The 17423-nt window shown below is 38.0% G+C and overlaps 1 pseudogene; it reads right to left on the bottom strand.

The window, feature by feature from the left end:
* Positions 1–13898: 13898 nt before the first annotated feature.
* Positions 13899–16322, bottom strand: LOC148948932 (uncharacterized; annotated as a pseudogene).
* Between the last annotated feature and the right edge of the window lie 1101 nt (positions 16323–17423).

Here is a 17423-nt window from a genome sequence, read left to right as displayed (position 1 = left end):
AGGTTTATTATTGTCTACTTAACGAAGTGCATTTTGAAGCAGAAATAACTTTTAATCGTTGACGACTGTCTCATTGTTAATGATTTTATTGAGATTTTCCTATAAATATTCCTTTGATGAAAGGGCGAGTTCAATTGGAGTCAATTTGTAGGGTTTGGCCATTCTCTAGAGAAAACTGTTTACAAGTCCTGCTTTGATTCCCAGTAAATGTGTAAAGAAGTTACCACCCGCTTGAAGAAGTCGTTTTCTTTTAAAGTCGTTTACTTTATTTTTGCTTGCTGCTGATGCTAGGGAGCGTACAAAGGATCGATGTTGCTTTGTCTGTTGCTTAACACCTTCTGGCAGTTGAACATTACCTTTAGTTAGATTTATACAAAGTTCAGATATGAGATTAATGATTTCTCTGTCGACACCATGTTTGAGTATGGCCTTCCTAAGTCGTGGTTTTGAATTACCTAGGACGGTGAATAAATGTCGATGTTCATGTAGTTTCTTCAGTGTCATGATTGCAACTAAAGACTTTTTTTACTGTTCACCGGCAGAAATACAGTAATTTGATTGTCAAAAATATCAGTGAGTTCACGTAAATTCTCGGGTGTGTTCTGATTCAGGTCCAATAGAATATATCCGTAGGGTTTGTCTGTAGCCTGATTTTAGGCCGAGAGTAGAAATTTCGGTTCACCCGGATACACCTGTCATCACGGGAGATGCCAGGATGCCAAACTGGACAAGCATATTCAAGGTGCGGGCGGACAAAGGAAGTATAAATCCTTAAAGAATGGGATGGGGGATGTTAAATTTATTCAAGAGCTTAAGGAGAGACATGGATGCATTAGCTCTACGGACAATATCTTTCACGTGGATATCCCACTTTAAATTATAGGAAATTGTAACCCCAAGTAGTTTAAAGGAAGACACAGAAATATCTGGGGGGATAGGGTCAAGGAAGGCGGGAATAGATTTCAAGAAATTTATTGTCATTATATTTGATTTAGGGGAATTTACTTTCATATTTAGGTTCTTAGCTTCATCCAAAATGTGGGATAGAATTTCAAGGGGGTCACTTTTAATATTCCTGTGACATACTTCGAGGATCGTCAAGTCATCCACGTATTTCCACCGTTGGGGGAATTCCTTACCAATATCGTTAATCATGACTAGAAATAAAAGTGGTCCCAATAAGGTTCCTTGAGGAATTCCACAATATTTAGGGAGGGGGTTAGAGAAAATATTTTTGTATTTAACAACTTGGGATCTATTTGAAAGAAATGATATAACAATATTTACTAACAGAGGATCAAGTTTAAAGTTAACCAGTAGTGAACAAATTAGTATGGTATGGTCAACCAGGTCAAAAGCTTTTTGGAAATCAACTTAGACAAGGTTTAGCCAGACATTTGGTTTATCAAGGTTACTTACGATGGTATGAATTAAGTGAACAAGGTAATGGGTGGTGGAAGTTTTCTTTAAGTTACCAAACTGCCGGGTGTCAATACGCGGACAAATTTTATTCTTAAGCCAGTCACAGAGGAAACCTTCATAAAGTTTGGAAAAAACAGAAGTGAGCGTAATGGGGCGAATGTTGGCAAAAGTCAGACTAGTGCATTTTTTAGGGACAGGTGTTATAAAACCTTTCTTCCAGCAACATGAGAATTTACCAAATTTTGTGATGTGGTTGAAAATACTTGATAAAGGCTTAGCAATTTTGTCTGAAAAGGCTTTAATTAAGTCAACTGGGATGTCCAAGGGACAAATACATGATTTTCTAAGCTCAAGAATTTTGTTTATAACATCAGAGGGAGAAATAAAGGGGAAGGAAGTATTGGGAGGAATAGTTGGACTTAAGCCAGTGAAAGGGGGGAGACTTTGCACAATGGAAGTAAGGTACAAGTTCAGATCGCTGGCAGTCTTACTAGGGGGTTCAGGGAAATGAAAATCAATTTCGGAAGGACTTTTTCCGCATATTTCTTTAATTTTTCTGTACCATTGCTTGGGCTTGTTAGAATATAGATCTTTGACTTTATTATTATAATAATTAGAAGCTGCTTTTCTTAATTTTTTCTTTAGGAACTTCCTTAGACTATCAGCCTCAGTAATGCGACCTGCTTTGAAAAAGTTGATTTTTTTTCTTATAAGTTTTTTGAAAGACTCAGTAACATTAGTCTTATCTGTAGAACACGTTTTAAATTTTTTCTCAGGGAAGTGGAATTCATAAATACTCCTCAATAGATTTTGGAGGGACAAAGCCATGTAGTCAACGTCATTTGTTTGATACACAGTGGACCAATTTTCAGTAGTAATCCAGGAGCCAAAATTTAAAAGTCCTGAGTCAGTGAGAGGTATATAAGGGGTTTCATTTATATAACATGACTGTTTAACCTTAGCCAGCGGAGATAGGAAAAGGCTAAATGGTAACTACCCCCTAGAGGGGGCAGAGTGGAGACGAGTTTGTAAAACTTCAAAAGATTAGTGCAAATTAAATCAAGAGTAGTATTGCCTTTTGTAATAGGGACATTAACGACCTGTTTTAAATTAAAAGCGTTACATGTAGAATCAAGTCTTATATTGCTTGTGTCGCCCATCAGGAAAATTCCTGTATTTGGGTATTTAGACAGTACAAAGTCAGCACTTGCATGTAATTTTTCAATAAAATTTGTTTTGTCAGCGGATCGCTGATTAGGGGAGTAATAAAAACAACAAAGGACAATTAAATTAAAAGGATGTGGCAAGACCTTAGGTCGAACACACACCCACATAACTTCATCAAAGGGATTAAGACACTGAATTGGGATTTCACTTGTATATAAATCATTACGGATAAAGAACAGAATTCCGCCACCTTTCTTACCCAGAGGGTGGTTTTCAGGTCTCAGTTTGTTAAATTGAGAAAAATTGTTAATCTTTAACATGTGCAAATTTTGAGCTTGAACTTCAGTAATAGCGATTACATCTAAACTATATATTTTAGAAAGGGTGTCTAATTCATTGAGTTTTTCAAAGATAAGGCTTTCAGCGTTGTTCAACAAAAGTTTGGGGAATCGAAAGCGACTTGTGAAGGTACCGTTTTTACACTTTACTTTTTTATATCACAGATGCGGTCAGGGGTTCTAGTGGACTTCTTGACGGGGGCTAAACTTGGATATTGAGAACAACAATTATTAAATGCAAAAGGTCTCAGACCAGAGTCACCCTGGTAGGGTGGGCACGAGAGATTAAACGCATGGGTCGGAGGCGGGAAAATAAGGGAGGGAAATAAGACGGTGGTATTTTCAGGGGGTTCAACTTGGGAGGGGTTAACTGGAGTGTTAAGAGGGAAGGGATTTTGCTGGTAATATGGGTTTTTTTTTCTGGGTGTTAACGGTAGAAGTTTTTTGAGTGAGCAGGGTGGATTTGGGATAAAAAAGGATGAGTATGCGCTGGCGAGCTAATTTTATTAATTGAATGAAGGGGGCTCCACTTTTGGGTTGATTGAGAACTTGTAACTATTTTACTATTACAAATTTTACTGCACCTGGCTATAGCAATATCATCCCTGTTTTTCAAATGTAATAACATGCACATAGTCTTGAAACAAAGGCAACTTTGAAATTTATGGCAGGGTTTGGAATGGGAACGGGAGAAATAATTGACGTTACAGTGACCAGTAATTAAAAAAGACATACAGGGGTGAACAAAGGTACAATCACTCTTTTTTATACACTTGTTGGCCAAATGAAAACGGCAGGCAATAGAATTCTTCCCTGATTTGGCTTCAGGAACCAATTTACTAATAATACTCAAGTTGTCACTGACCCCTGGAACTGGAATATTGGCTGAATTCACACTTAAATTGTCACTGACCTCTGGATCTGGGATATTGATTGAGTTCTCGTTTAAGCTGTCACTGACCTTTGGAACTAGGTGACCGATTAAATTCATATTTGAGTTGACACTTGCTTCATTAATATTCATGTGTTGGGAGTTGTTGCTTGTGGATTGAATTGCAGTTGGTTTCAAATTGGTGTTTTCTTTATTCGTATTCACAGACTTAAGTGTGTTCTTAATTATATTCTCCCTAAGATCAATGAAAGTAGAAATTTCGTTGGTAACGAACTCGAGTTTTTTTTAGCACTAAAAGGGAGGGGAGGAAAGGGTCGCATAGGGGGCTGGAATCATAATTGCCACAAGGAAAATTTTCAGTCTGGCAGGAGGCATTATTAGAAGGCTCACAATTAGATTCAAAATCCGTCTGGGTACTGGCATCTTTAGTTTCTAGCAGAAAATCAGTCTGGCAACTGGCAACACTGGTTAATACTCGTAGGGGAGTAGCCTGACACTCGCTATGGGCTGCAATGAAAGCTTTACCATCCCTTTGGCAAGTCGGGGCAAGGGGGGATGACCTGATATCATCTAAAATTTCTATTAAGGAAGAATTTATTTCTGAAAATTGGCGTCGAGGGGTATCGCTAGTTTTTGAAGAATTTATTCCTGACAATTGGCGTCGTGGGGTATCATTAGCTTTAGAAGAATTAGGGGTGGTATATTCTTGATTTTTGGTGATGTTTTGTTTCGAGGAACAATCCAAACATAACCAGTTCTTATTCCACTGGGAACGTTCTATCCCCGCACATTGCTCATGAATGGAAGAGTTGCATGTACTTCATACCAGGCAATTGATTGTTGCCCTTACATTATCTACACTCAGGACACACTCTCTTAAAGTCATTTGGTTGTCCTTTAGTCATTTGGTTGATTAATCAAAAGGGTTAAAAAAATTCAATTCACCTGATGGCTGGTGACAAAATCCGGAATTTAGGTCACAGTTAGTCAACTTTGTCACTGAATTGGTTGTCCTTTAGTTATTTGGTTGGTTAATATAAAAGTACTGCTGAAAGAAATTAAAAGTACGTAGAAATGTAACATTATATATATATGTATATATATATATATATATATATATATATATATATATATATATATATATATATATATATATATATATATATATATATATATATATATATATATATATATATATATATATATATATATATATATATATATATATATATATATATATATATATATATATATATATACCAAAAAAAGGATTTTTGAACTTGTAGGTTTCGGGAATTTTCGATCATACTATGAAAACGAAAGAAAAGAGGGAAAGAGAAAAAAAATTTGTGAAAATCGTATTGTTTATCCTGCTACTGTAAAACTCGATGGTTGACGGTGCGCTTGCGGCGTAGCCGCACGCGCAAAAACTTTTTGAGCATTCAAAGGATTTTCAAAAATCCTTTTTTTGGATGTGACCTTGACTTGGAAAATGTGACCTTGACTTTGCACGCCAGGATCAGTACAAATTGAATCCCAATGATCTGCCATGACACTAATCGTTGTCGACGACGACTACGATTACAATCTAAATGACTATGAAGAAGAAGAAGAAGAAATCCAAACAATGAAGTCAAAAGACTTTTTTTATAGTGTATATATATATATTTTATTAATAAACAAATTCACATACGTTTTTAAACACTTTATTCCTAGGGCACTGAAATCAATATTATCCAGGTCTGAGAGGGTATTTTCTACTAGAAAGTCATTCAAACGAGGACTGTATACATAAGTGTTGAGAAATTCACTGAAAGTATAGTCACGACATCGAAAGATGAAATATAGCAATGCATGAAAACCACAGCTTTTGGTTGATAAATCTTGTACTCGTATCCGATTTTTAATAATTGTTTTCCTACTTCTTTCAATGTAGTTTTTGATATGTGGTGTGTAAAATGCTTATGTTAGACTAAGAGGTTCAAAAAATTCTTTATTCTGTCCTGTTCGAAAGATGCATAGCCCATCTGCACAATCGATGGACTACTATTAACAATTATAATGGTTTTGTTAATATTATGAATATAATCAAGGAAATCTGAGGGTACACAATAGGATTTGTATTTGGACATAAAAGGATCCATGTTAAGTACATGGATTATTTGATTGGTGTTCATGGTGCCATGTCTAATAGAACACTTTCGTCGGGGGTAATTTCACAATTGGCTTCAAATTGAATGAGTGAGATTAATGTTTCACTCTCCATCAATGGTTTGTCAAGGGTACACTCTAAACATATAGTACCCGTTCGGAAAATACTCATATCGTGAGTACCAGACAAGGCCAAAATAATGATACCAAGACTTTTTGCGAGCGTTGAATTGGTTATACCATTTTCATATAGTTGAGAATCTCGATCTAGGGTTTGCATTGTCAATTCATATAGGGTCCTATAGGATTTATCAAAGGACAAGTTGTAGAAAGAAATTCCATTTACTTTACATACAAAAGAGGAAAGTCCAAATAGTTCAAATTTATGTGGCGAATGTGTCCACGATCCTATGGCACTGGCAATTTTTACAAAAGCCAAGGCAAGTTTCGAAGGAATTTCACCATTGAAAAATGAAGAATCGGTGTAGGTGCTTGATCCAGTGGCAATATGACGTTGATTGGTGATTGTGTGAGGAACGAGTAGTTTGATATTATTCTCCGAGGCTCTTAGTTTTTCAATTGCCAAAGCAACAGAACTCATAACCTGTTGTTTTCGCACATGAAGTATTGCCGAGGTGAGATTGACATTAGCATCGGGTGCTGCATCAAGTGTTTTTCTCAATATGAAATTGGACGGTGCAAGTTGTAACTTTATATCAATTTTAAAATTGGGGGGCATCCATTGGGATATATTGAATATTTCATGATTGAGTCTACCAACTAAATGATACTCCTTGCTCACTGCCCAAGTGAGTTCACCGTCAGTAACAACATTTGATCTATAGTCATAGCCCATTGGCAGACCTGTCAATTTCTTAGAGGTCATTGGAGTCATCAACATAAAATGTATGTAACTCGCATAGTTTGATAAATTTTTGCTAGTGCTCACCAATGTTCAATTTATGGAGACGCATACTTGTTTAAATAAATTGTGTAGTTTACCATTTTCATAGGACAATCCATTAACGTTGGAGGGGGGTAAATTGTCAGACGTTTTCCTCACCACAACTTTTAAATCAATAAATGTGGATGATAAATCTATGAAGTAGTCTTCATTTGCATAAATTTAAAAATGTGTGTTTTCAGAGGGGGGTTGTTGTGGATAGAATTGTTCATAGTATCCATGTTTTACACGGATATCCACACTTTCTGCATTGAGAAGATTTAGAGATGTGGTGACAGTGGGTGAGATTCCTTGTGGGGTAGATACGCCATTTCAGTCTAAGAAAAGAAATCCTTTTTTGATTTAGCAGTTTTTTTTCTTGGTTTCGTTTTCTTGTTCCTCTTGACAAGAGTGATGTCTTTCGCTTCTGACCTGAGTAGAGCCTGATGAGTGATGAGATGTTTCTCCTCCTTTTAAAACCTTTTCAACTTCGTCGTGATTTCAATCACTCGCTAAGGGATCGTGCGCTGGACCTGAGATTTTGAGAAACACTTTCTTTGAAATCTTTACCATTCCCCCAATCGTGTAGCGTAGAAGATACAAAATCTGCGGCAACCGGCGCAATATATTTTTTAGCCAGTGGTATTGCAGAGCAAAACAGCTTAGCAAACCAACTGCCAAGAACGTAGCCCGACATTGACGAACGGCCTTTATAATAGTCCATACCATGAACCAATTGTCATGGTTGGAGAGCAGTAAAATAGCAATCAATATCAGGACATACAAATATGTTTCTTCTATTAGCCATTTTGTAGTTGTTGCTGAATGGGTCGAAAATGACATGTAATCACGGCCAGAAATTTTGTTATTGCTAGAGGATCACCTAATTCATTTCTTAGTGTTAACAGCCAGAGTTCTAAATACGAAGTGTTTACAGAAACATACTGAAGATGCCTTATATTATAGTAATGAACATTTTCATGGGTGGTTTTTCGTTCAAGAACACGTAGGAGGGGATCATTCAATTACCAACTCTCGATGTTTCCACAAAGGACGCATATAGAAATATACAAGATTCCGAGGCGAAACCGGGTGGATAGTCAGCGAGAATAACACGATTCATCCCACTAACAGTTCCAGCGTTTTTGCCATTGATCATATTCCGTTTGAAGCCAAGAACATCTCTCAGATTGTCATTGAGATGGATCATTTCATTGTTAACGGGTGAGCTCATGTAAATCCTCATGTAATTATTCCATTGAATAATTAAATTGAAATGTACCATTCTTACGAACAGAGATTTTTCTATTGATTCTACGACACAAATCGTTCATACTACCAAATTCCTTGTATTTCAGTGTGCCATGGGGATATTCAATAGATTTAAGTGCTTAAACCCATTCATACGCGACAAAGATTGACCAATCGAATGGTATAAATTTTATCTCATACACTCGATCTTTTCTCAGAATATTATATATATTTTTGAGAATACAATCGACAAGAGCAACTTCATAATTCCATCATCGAATTTTATGATGGGGGAGAGTTTCATCCAAAAATCACTTGTTTTATTCAAATCATTTTAGACGGGATGGGAAATGTTGGAAATAAATCATGCATAAAAGTCATGAGACATTGTGCGTGTCCTTGGCGGATATCCAGGAATAAAAATCACAGTTATATCCAAGCAAACGAACAAGCAACGGTTTTATGACCCTGGGAGAACGAGTCTTTAATGTCTTTTCAATCTGATAGATTCCGGTGTTTTTAAGTTTTTGTAATTCATAATCATAAAAGCCGCCAAGAATCTCATCATCTTTCATGCCACGTAGACAATACGTTATGGATGTAGTGTCCAAGAGTTTGGAGACTTTCAAAAGTTCAGTAGACCATAAGTAATTACTCTTTTCAAAAAAATTAGTAGTTCGATTGATTCAAAAAGTATCACCAACACTGAATTTCTTCCTTTTCTTCTCATTAACACCATTGGAATATTGTTCAAGAAAAGTGTCAAGTGTATTGACGTCATGATTAACTTCCGCTGGGGTTGAGTTGGACAGGGATCGATGTGGACGTTGATTGTAAATCAACATGATTTTATCCAAATCATGAATAAAAGTAGCAGTATTTTTCAAAGTGCAATATCTAGAAATTAAAAGTCGAATTGTTCTTATCAGCCATTCGGCCAATGCTGCCTTTGTTGGACTATGACTATGATAGAGGATTGTATGATATTTCAGTAGAACCTTCTTTACATGGGAATTAACAAATTCACTACCCCGATCCGTTTGGATCTTCTTATAGCAATCCTGTTCAAGGATGATTTCAAGAGCTTTAGCAACCTCATCACCGCTCTTTGACCGCAGTGGAATGGCATATGCGTAGTGACTAAAAACATTGATTGCAAGTAGAATGTACTTGTTTGGGTGATTGTGACGCCGTTGAATCGCATCTAGAGTCAAAAGATCTGCTTTTAATATTTGTAATGGGAAAAAGGCTTTAGTTTTTCAATAGTGATTACCACGAACTCTACGATTACTATGTAGAGTGTAACTTGATTCATTCTGTAGATATTCTGCCACCCGATTCTTTTCAAGTCCATTGACTTGAGCAAGTGTGTTGGTTGAACTTAAACTTCCCACTGCACCAATATTCTCATAAACATGTCTCAATGCTTCCACCATTTTGAACGTAACCACGTAGTGAAGTGTACACTGCCCGTTTGCATACTAACAGGTGATGGCGAGGGAGGTGCAGTGATATTAATACACCTTCGCTTGACTCACCCACTCATAACCCTTGTCAAATCATTTCCACTTGGCCTGCTAGTATTTTCCGAAAATGATTTAAAAACATCTTTTGGTATTTGACTAAATTCCTTTAATTGTTTTAAAACATGTTTATTGGAAATAAGGCTTTTGGGAAAGTTTAATGAGTTAAAAATTTATGCAGATGACTGTCAAATGATATAAGTCTTTTACGATTCGTGACCAAATCTGATAATAAATGAAGTAGAGTAGCGTCAATTTGAACATGTTCACTGTCATTGAGATATGTCAAGAGTTTTTTACACTGTTCACGATAGGAATGTGGCATTAGATCTGCAACACTTGTCATAACTTTAGACAAATTTTCTTCTTCTCTTGGGATTATTGTTGTTGATAATGATGATGATGTTGGAGTCATTTCCTTATTGCCGAATTTAGTCATTTCCTTCATCTGCCGAAATATCTATGGGCACAATTCAGTCAAACTAGACTACGTTAAAGAACTATGCCGTCAATTTAATGTTGTGTGCTTACAAGAACATTTACTCACCTCCGAAAATTTTGGTCTTTTCGAACAGTTGAATCAAAAAACTGTGTTCATGCATGAAGCAAAAAGGTCCTCAGTCCGTGGTCGACCTAGTGGGGGCACTGCTATCATAACGGACAGTTCGCTTGAATGTCAAAAGCTGGAATCGTGTGAGTTCTTCCTCGCTGTAGATTTTCCTGGCCCCGGGGGTTTTGTTCTGATCACGGTTTATCTACCAACAAACCTAAACACCCTCTCTTCCGAAAAACGGTTCTCGGAAGCTTGTGGCCGCCTCTCGCGCTTACTTATTAGGCTGGGCAATCGAAGAGTGCTAGTCTGCGGTGACTTTCAGTGCGACTTAACGAACCCATCAAATAAGCTCTCCGAAATCTTCTTCTCAGTAATCCCAGCTGGGTATGATCTCTGTGAAAAGACTGACGCATATACGTACATCCATAATTCCGGTTCAACGACAAACATTGACCATGTGCTATGTAACTTCTCTCTAGGTGCTCCAGTCACCGTGGACTCTGAGCACACAGTAAGTGATCACCTTGGCTTGTGCTTTAAGGCTAACTTCTTCCCGTGTAGGCCGAATAAGCCCCAAATTTATGCTACCAAGACTGAGTGGAATAAAATAAACGCCGACCAGTATAAACAGACATGTGACGAGATTCTCGGAAAGATAAAAGTTCCCTTTCAGCTCTTGATGCATGGCTCGAGTGATTTGGTAGCACTAGACATTTATTGTACTGAGATTATACACGCAATGAAAACGGCTGAGCAGGCTTCTGTACCCACTCGCCGTTTTAAACCTGGAATCAGCAAGCCTGGCTGGAGTCGCTCTCCGAAAGTAAGGCAAGCCAAACCTCGTGCTAAGTTTTGGGTGTGCTTATGGCGCGATTTCGAGAGGCCGAGGTCAGGTGTAGTGTTTGAGCAGTTCCGCAACACGAAAAAAACTTATAATAAGTCTGTAAGTGATCTTAAAGCTGCCGAAGCCGAACTTGCTTCCCAAGAAGCAGCAAATAATCCTGTATCTATGTGGAAGTCTTTTAGACAGTCTAAACCAGTGACAAACCCTGCTAGTAACATACCTGAGGAGCAGTGGGTAAAACATTATAGTGAAGTTTTTGGGATTAAACATGCCCAACTAACAACCGAAAGTGATAGTGAGCTCTCACGAGCTTTTGCGTCCCTCTTGAGCCAACGGAACTATTTTACCGTCTCAATAGGCGAAGTGCTCCAGGTTATTAAGCAGCTGAGAAAGGGCAAGGCTCCCGGGCACGACGGAATTGTGACTGAACACCTCCGCTGTGGTTCACCTCTGCTCATTGAGCACTTGACGCTGCTATATCAAATGTGCCTTGATTCTGGTGCAGTCCCTAGGTCGTTTGCCCTAGGTATTGTGTCTAACGTCTTGAAGAAGGGAAAAAATCGTAACCTCTGCTCTAGCTATAGGCCTATAACAGTTTCTAGTACATTAAGCAAAGTGTTAGAGAGACTTCTGTTACCTGAGCTGTTACGAAAGTGTAAAATTGACAATCGACAATTCGGGTTCCGTCGCCACCTCGGTTGTGCATTTGCACATCGCCTTCTTACGCGTATAGTATCGAAAGCTCAGAATCAATCACGGACTCTTTTAATTTGTGCAGTAGATGTGTCCGCGGCGTTCGATTCGGTAATTCATTCAAAGTTAATTTTGAACCTGCTGCACCAAGGTGTGAACCCACATGTAGCGGCCGTCCTATGGCACTGGTATTCGAGTAGCCTTATCCGTGTTAAGTTGAGCAGTGAATTCCTGTCGAAACCGATTAAGCTTCACCGGGGACTGCGTCAAGGGTCGGTTTTAAGCCCTGTACTCTTCAATTCACTAACCTCGTCGGTAACAAAAAAGATTAACGGTGGTTTTAACACTGAATGTATGGATGTGAGCCTACTGTGCTACGCAGACGACATATTACTGGTGAGCACATCGCTTTGTAACCTTCAAGCTAATATCGATCTCCTAAGTCGAGGTTATACTAATATTGGTCTGGTTATTAACCCTGCTAAAACAGAATTTCTTGTATTTGAACCCCCGCGTGCGCCGTCTGAAGTTGCCCGTCGCGAGGCTACCCGTGTTACCGTTGCAGGGCAAGTAGTACTTCCAAGCCGCAAGTTGAAGTACCTAGGTATCACATATGGAAGCGACCTCAGAAGCTCGCGTGCTCTTTTTGTTGACCAGGTTCTGTCGGGTTTTCGGTCGGGGTATGCTAAACTTGCAGCCCTGAAGTTTAAATTTAATAAGCATATCCTTGCTAGGTTGTATCGTGCCGTCGCTCTTCCCTTTGCTCACTACATCTCACCCGTTTGGCATTGGCTATCGAATTCGGATATGTTGCGAATCCGTTCAGGCTTTTGCAAATATTTAAAGTTTCTGCTTGGTCTGCCACTTTACCTCCGTAACACTGGTCTGCTAGAAAAGTATCATATACCTGATCCTGTTGAGTTCATGCCGAATTTTGAAAAACAAGCTCTCGTGAAACACAGGGCACTATTATTTGATTTCCCAGCGACTTTCTTGCTTGATAGTTGAAGTGTGTTTTGTTTGTATTTAGTAGATTATTATGTTCGGTTGATTTGTTTTCGTCTTTATTTTCTCTTTTCTTTTGTTTTGCTCCGCTTCTTCATGCTTCTTTTTTATAGCGGGTTTGTAATAAATTATTATTGTGATCAATGACATTTACTTTGAGTGGTCTCTAACGATAGGGTTTATGTTTGTCGACTTGGCGAAGTGCATTTTGAAGCAGAATTAATTTTTTATCGTTGACGATTGTCTCATTGCTAATGAATTTATTGAGATTTTCCTCGAAATGTTCCTTTGGCGAAAGGGCGAGTTCAATTGGAGTCAATTTATAGGGTTTGGCCATTCTCTAGAGAAAACTGTTTACAAGTCCTGCTTTGATTCCCAGTAAATGTGTAAAGAAGTTACCACCCGCTTGAAGAAGTCGTTTTCTTTTAAAGTCGTTTACTTTATTTTTGCTTTCTGCTGATTCTAGGGAGCGTACAAAGGATAGATGTTGCTTTGTCTGTTGCTTAACACCTTCTGGCAGTTGAACATTACCTTTAGTTAGATTTAAACAAAGTTCTGATATGAAATTAATGAATTCTCTGTCGACACCATGTTTGAGTGTGGCCTCCCTAAGTCGTTGTTTTGAATTACCTAGGACGGTGAATAAATGTCGATATTCATGTAGTTTCTTCAGTGTCATGATTGCAACTAACGACCTTTTTTACTGTTCACCGGCAGATATACAGTAATTTCATTGTCCAAAATATTGGTGAGTTCACGTAAATTCTCGGGTGTGTTCTGATTCAGGTCCAATAGAATATATCCGTAGGGTTTGTCTGTAGCCTGATTTTAGGCCGAGAGTAGAAATTTCGGTTCACCCGGATACACCTGTCATCACGGGAGATGCCAGGATGCCAAACTGGACAAGCATATTCAAGGTGCGGGCGGACAAAGGAAGTATAAATCCTTAAAGAATGGGATGGGGGGATGTTAAATTTATTCAAGAGCTTAAGGAGAGACATGGATGCATTAGATCTACGGACAATATATTTCACGGGGATATCCCACTTTAAATTATAGGATATTGTAACCCCAAGTAGTTTAAAGGAAGACACAGAAATATCTGGGGGGAAAGGGTCAAGGAATGCGGGAAGATTTCAAGAAATTTATCGTCATTATATTTGATTTAGTGGAATTTACTTTCATATTTAGGTTCTTAGCTTCATCCGAAATGTGGGATAGAATTTCAAGGGGGTCAGTTTTAATATTCCTGTGACCTACTTCGAGGATCGTCAAGTCATCCACGTATTTCCACCGTTGGGGGAATTCCTTACCAATATCGTTAATCATGACTAGAAATAAAAGTGGTCCCAATAAGGTTCCTTGAGGAATTCCACAATATTTAGGGAGGGGGTTAGAGAAAATATTTTTGTATTTAACAACTTGGGATCTATTTGAAAGAAATGATATAACAATATTTACTAACAGAGGATCAAGTTTAAAGTTAACCAGTAGTGAACAAATTAGGATGGTATGGTCAACCAGGTCAAAAACTTTTTGTAAATCAACTAAGACAACGTTCAGCTAGACATTTGGTTTATCAAAGTTACTCATAATCGTATGTATTAAGTACATATGGTAATTAATGGCAGAAATGTTCATTAAGTTAAAAAACTACCGGGGGTTAATGCGTGGACATATTTTATCCTTAAGCTATTCAGAAAGGAAACCTTCATAAGGTTTGGAAAAAACAGAAGTGAGTGTAATGGGGCGAATGTTGGCGAAAGTCAGACTGGCGCATTTTTTAGGGACAGCTGCTATAAAACCTGGTTTCCAGCAACATGAGAATTTACCAAATTTTGTGATGTGGTTGAAAATACTTGATAAAGGCTCAGTAATTTTGTCCGAAAAAGCTTTAATTAAGTCAACTGGGATGTCCAAGGGGCAAATACATGATTTTCTAAGCTTAAGAATTTGGTTTATAACATCAGAGGGAGAAATAAAGGGGAAGGAAGTATTGGGAGGAATAGTTGGACTTGAGCCAGTGAAATGGGGGAGACTTTGCACGACAGAAGCAAGGTACAAGTTCAGATCGTTGGCAGTCTTATTAGGGGGTTCAGGCAGATGAAAATCAATTTCGGAAGGACTTTTTCCGCATATTTCTTTAATTTTTCTGTACCATAGCTTGGGCTTGTTAGAATGTAGATCTTTGACTTTATTATTATAATAATTAGAAGCTGCTTTTCTTATATTTTTCTTTAGGAACTTCCTTAGACTATCAGCCTCAGTAATGCGACCTGCTTTGAAAAAGTTGATTTTTTTTCTTATAAGTTTTTTAAGACTCAGTAACATTAGGCTTATCTGTAGAACACGTTTTAAATTTTTTATCAGGAAAGTGGAATTCATAATTCCTCCTCAATAGATTTTGGAGGGACAAAGCCAGGGAGTCTACGTCATTTGTTTGATACACAGTGGACCAATTTCCAGCAGTAATCCAGGAGCCAAAATTGAAAAGTCCTGAGTCAGTGAGTGGTATATACGGGTTTTCTTTTATAGAAAACGACTCTTTAACCTTAGCCAGCGGAGATAGAAAAAGGCTAAAGTGTTAACTACCCCCTAGAGGGGGCAGAGTGGAGATGGGTTTGTAAAACTTTGAAAGATTAGTGCAAATTAAATCAAGAGTAGTATTGCCTTTTGTAGTAGGGACATTAACGACCTGTTTTAAATTAAAAGCGTTACATGTAGAATCAAGTCTTATATCGTTTGCGTCACCCATCAGGAAAATTCCTGCATTTGGGTATTTAGATAGTACAAAGTCAGCACTTGCATGAAATTTTTCAATAAAATTTATTTTGTCAGCGGATCTGTGATTAGGGGAGTAATAAAAACAACAAAGGACAATTAAATTAAAAGGACGCGGCAAGACTTTAGGTCGAACACACACCCACATAACTTCATCAAAGGGATTAAGACAAGGAATTGGGATTTCACTTGGATATAAATCATTACGGATAAAGAACAGAATTCCGCCACCTTTCTTACCCAGAGGGTGGTTTTCAGGTCTCAGTTTGTTAAATTGAGAATAATTGTTAATCTTTAACATGTGCAAATTTTGAGCTTGAACTACAGTAATAGCGATTACATCTGAACTATATATTTTAGAATGGGTGTCTAATTCATTGAGTTTTTCAAAGTTAAGGCTTTCAGCGTTGTTCAACAAAAGTTTGGGGAATCGAAAGCGACTTGTGAAGGTACCGTTTTTACACTTTACATTTTTTATATCACAGATGCGGTCAGGGGTTCTAGTGGACTTCTTGACGGGGGCTAAACTTGGATATTGAGAACAACAATTATTAAATGCAAAAGGTCTCAGACCAGAGTCACCCTGGTAGGGTGGGCACGAGAGATTAAACGCATGGGTCGGAGGCGGGAAAATAAGGGAGGGAAATAAGACGGTGGTATTTTCAGGGGGTTCAACTTGGGAGGGGTTAACTGGAGTGTTAAGAGGGAAGGGATTTTGCTGGTAATATGGGTTTTTTTTTCTGGGTGGTAACGGTGGAAGTTTTTTGAGTGAGCAGGGTGGATTTGGGATAAAAAAGGATGAGTATGCGCTGGCGAGCTAATTTTATTAATTGAATGAAGGGGGCTCCACTTTTGGGTTGATTGAGAACTTGTAACTATTTTACTATTACAAATTTTACTGCGCCTGGCTATAGCAATATCATCCCTGTTTTTCAAATGTAATAACATGCACATAGTCTTGAAACAAAGGCAACTTTGAAATTTATGGCAGGGTTTGGAATGGGAACGGGAGAAATAATTGACGTTACAGTGACCAGTAATTAAAAAAGACATACAAGGGTGAAAAAAGGTACAATCACTCTTTTTTATACACTTGTTGGCCAAATGAGATCGACAGGCAATAGAAATCTTCCCTGATTTGGCTTCAGGAACCGATTTACTAATAATACTCAAGTTGTCACTGACCCCTGGAACTAGAATATTGGCTAAATTCACACTTAAATTGTCACTGACCTCTGGATCTGGAATATTGATTGAGTTCTCATTTAAGCTGTCACTGACCTTTGGAACTAGGTGACCGATTAAATTCATATTTGAGTTGACACTTGCTTCATTAATATTCATGTGTTGGGAGTTGTTGCTTGTGGATTGAATTGCAGTTGGTTTCAAATTGGCGTTTTTTTTATTCGTATTCACAGACTTAAGTGTGTTCTTAATTATATTCTCCCTAAGATCAATGAAAGTAGAAATTTCGTTGGTAACGAACTCGAGTTTTTTTTAGCACTAAAAGGGAGGGGAGGAAAGAGTCGCATAGGGGGCTGGAATCACAATTGCCACAAGGAAAATTTTCAGTCTGGCAGGAGGCATCATTAGAAGGCTCACAATTATATTCAAAATCCGTCTGGGTACTGGCATCTTTAGTTTCTAGCAGAAAATCAGTCTGGCAACTGGCAACACTGGTTAATAGTGGTAGGGGAGTAGTCTGACGCTCGCTATGGGCTGCAATGAAAGCTTTACCATCCCTTTGGCAAGTCGGGGCAAGGGGGGATGACCTGATATCATCTAAAATTTCTATTAAGGAAGAATTTATTTCTGAAAATTGGCGTCGAGGGGTATCGCTAGTTTTTGAAGAATTTATTC

This window comes from Artemia sp. Qi Xiang Cuo, chromosome 9 (assembly GCF_049724085.1).
Source record: "Artemia sp. Qi Xiang Cuo chromosome 9, ASM4972408v1, whole genome shotgun sequence".
Classification (NCBI taxonomy): domain Eukaryota; kingdom Metazoa; phylum Arthropoda; class Branchiopoda; order Anostraca; family Artemiidae; genus Artemia; species Artemia sp. Qi Xiang Cuo.
The sequence above is the reverse complement of the archived record's forward strand: the minus strand, read 5'-3'. Positions and strand labels throughout refer to the sequence as shown.